The sequence below is a fragment of the Octopus bimaculoides genome, chromosome 11 (assembly GCF_001194135.2).
Source record: "Octopus bimaculoides isolate UCB-OBI-ISO-001 chromosome 11, ASM119413v2, whole genome shotgun sequence".
Lineage (NCBI taxonomy): Eukaryota > Metazoa > Mollusca > Cephalopoda > Octopoda > Octopodidae > Octopus > Octopus bimaculoides.
In genome coordinates this window covers 67,906,400-67,909,971 of record NC_068991.1, presented here as the reverse complement: position 1 = coordinate 67,909,971, position 3,572 = coordinate 67,906,400, and the positions used below count along the sequence as shown (strand labels likewise).

General features: G+C 34.4%; 1 long non-coding RNA gene across 1 annotated transcript in view; it reads left to right on the top strand.

The window, feature by feature from the left end:
* The window catches only part of LOC128249035 (uncharacterized), a 120,033-nt gene that overhangs the window by 7,890 nt on the left and 108,571 nt on the right, over nt 1–3,572 (top strand). The gene's annotated exons all lie outside the window — the stretch shown is intronic.

Below are 3,572 nucleotides of genomic sequence, written 5' to 3'. Positions count from 1 at the left end.
ATGTGTGTGTGTGTGTGTGTGTATGTGTGTGTGTGTGTGTGTATTTACTGATGTATGTATGTATGTATGTATACGAAAAAATCCAGTGAAAGTAGTGTCAGTATATCCAGTGGTAATCCGGTGGGGAGTACTGCTATGTAGATGAGGAGAGGTGCAGAAAATTCGGGAAGTGGTTAAGATACGCAAGTCCAAAGAGTGGGAAATTAAGGCAGGATATAACTGGGGTGACCACGTGAGTGTATAATATATAGTTGAAATTCATAGAAAAACAAAAGACGAAGACAGGTGTATGAACAACAAGCAGGTTTGACGCTCAAGAAAATGAAAAAAGGCTTTTATGCTTCGAACCTACGCTCTTCAACAGAAAGGAATAAGAGAAAATAAACAAAAAGAGAATGAAAAAAAAAACTTGTCGATTTCGCCATGCTTAACCTCTAACTCGACAATTTTTTTTTTCATTCTCTCTCTGTTTATTTTCTTTTATTCCTTTCTGTTGAAGAGCGTAGGCTCGAAATGTAAAAGATTTTTTCATTTGCCCGAGCGTCAAACTAATACACTTGCTTGTTGTTTATACACCTGTCTTCGTCTTTTGTTTTTGTATAAATTTCAACTATACATATATATATATAAACAATATATGAGTATATGCACACATATGTACATGTATGTATATACGTTCATCCACATGTACATATAGATACATAACTGGGTACATGACGTGGCAAAAGAACAAGGACAAAAATGGTAAACAAGGTGCAACAAACAAGCAGGCCACATAGAAACATCCCCTTCATCAGCTGCCACCATTAAAACTCCGGCGTTTCGAAGAATTAAGGCAGTACGCATCGTTAAAATGGTTCTTCCCACGAACACAAATTATATATATATATATATATATATATATATATATATATATATATATATATATATATATATATATATATATACACATTCATAAGTAGTAAATATACAAATATGACAAACCTGTTTCTCCGAAGATGGAAAAGAGCTGACGGAAAACGTAACAAATTTTCGACACTTATTGAGGTTTCATCAGCGGTGTCGAGATGTGAAGTGGAGCGACTAATTTGCATAACTCTTTATTTAAAATCACGAGACATACATGCGGTACTCACAAACACACACGCTATATATTTCTATACACACTTCCAAGGACGTCATGTGGAGTACATGTTTATATATGTATATCAGAAACCTATAAATATATAAGTATTACTTAGCACTGATTACTTAAAATTAATGATCAGTTTCAGATGGCACGTATGTTTTGTACCTGCTCTGGCTTTTGCAAGGTGCATTGTAAAGACTGGTATATATAAATCCATTTGTGTCTGAGCTAGAAAGCATGTATGTCGATATCTTTATTGGTATGATGTCTAGTTAGTTTGTCAGAAGGTAACCTGTTACCAAGTCAGTTCGTCACCAAATCATTTCGTCGTCACCATTCACGTGTGGATGCTTCTAAATTGCTAGATGGTGATTACACAAAGTGCTGAACTGGCGTTGAAGGATGCAGACTCCCTCCTTTTAATCTTATTTAGTTTTGGTGAAATATCGAAAACTATGAGTGTGAAAAAAGAAACAAAACAGTTAAAGTGTTCAAATACTATCCTTAGTAACACGATCATTCTTGGTTGCTTTCTTTAGTCATGCTTTATTTTACTGAAGACGTCGGGAGCAAAATAATGTACGCAAAATACAGATGGTTTTTCTATATAAAACGTGCGCATTAGAAATGTGACAGACCATTACGATTCTGGAAAAAAGGACTTAATTTCTTGAGAGCAGTTAAGCCTACTCTGAAACTTTAAGATTTTAATGTTTATGTAATTACCTTTAGGTTTAGTTGATATTTTTTCTTAGTAACTTTTTAAATAACTATACTGGCACTCCGGCGGTTACAACGACGAGGGTTTCAGTTGATCCGATCAACGAAACAGTTTGCTCCTGAAATTACTGTGAAAATGGCTGACCACTCTCCATAAGCATGCGTACTCTTAATCTAGGGAGATTCAGCATGACACAATGTGACAATGCTGGCCCTTTGAATTACAGGTACAGCTATTTTTTGCCAGCTGACTAGACCGGAGAAACGCGAAATAAAGTGTCTTGCTCAAGAACACAGCGCACCGCCAGCAATCGAACTCACGACCTCACGATTGTGAATCGAATACCTGAACTACTAAGCCATGCGCCTTCACAAATTCTTAAATATGTAAAAATAAATTTTAGATATTTATAAACCCATCTATACTTTGCGTAAATTATAAAGCATAACTAAAGAAAACACCCAACAGTGTTTATGTAACTAAGGATAGTATTTGAATACTTTAATTGTTTCGTTTATTTTTTCGCATTCATTTATAGTTTTTGATATTCCACCAAATCTAAATAAGAGTAAAAGGAGAGAGTCTGCATTCTTTGACGCCAATTCAGCACCTTGCGTAATCGCCATCTAATAACCTAGAAGCGTCCAGACGTGAAAATGTTTCTTTGAATAAGCGCTGTCACTTTCAACTGCGACATGTAATTAGCACGCTGGTTGGTTTAATATTTAAACAAACTAGGTTCCATACGATCCGTGAAGGTTCCTATAAGATTTGTTAAGAAATTTATCTGCAATAACTTGCTTATTCTTCTACAATACACAAAACATTTTAACAATTTTTTTATACAATTCTTAATGATATTTAATTATAAAAATGTAAGATTTTTTTACATATGGAATGGCTTTGAGGATCCACTCCAGTAAAATAGGAATCAAAATGGTTCAAGGCAAAACAATTGTTGAGAACCAGATGTTTCAATAGTGTTTGTAAGTTTCAGCCTGCTGGAGACTATCAGAAGGTATTTAAAGGATAGATTCAGTCATTTCACCACAGTTGTTAAATGCAAAGTTCAACTGCCTGTTAAATCTTTCAAAGTATAAACGTGAAGATTGCAGAAGACATGAAAGTACTTGTATTATCATAATATGTAATACTGTAAAATTGTACAAATATTCAAATATAGAACGTGAATTGGATGCACGAGCTTCTGATCATGGGTGAAAACATTCTAATCACTAGGTCGCTGTGTGTATTAATTCTGTCTTTGGCCAGGCAGATAAACGATAAATAGCTGGGGTGGAGGGGTTGTGGTAGTAACCGAGAGAATGAGCATAAAAAAGGGGAGACAACTGATATGATTATGTATTACACTTGATTGGATGACCGTTAAAACTAACGTTTCATAGTTGCAAGGCAGTTTTTTTTTTTTTCGGGGACTGTTCAGTTAAATCTATTATTTTAATGTGTGGTTATTTCTGAAGACTGTTAAATCAATTTTCACACTACTTGGAAATGTTATTTTTGTGTGTATGTATGGCTTAATGAAATAATTAAGTAATGCTTTTGTCTTATCGTTGCTAATTGATTTTAAATGTTACTTCAATAATGGAATTGTGGGTTATGTATATTTGTATATTGGTTCTCTTCGCTTTCATTTCTGCCTCTAATGGTAGCACATGGTCCACTGTATTATTGAGTTACTGCGTACATGTACTTGTTTAC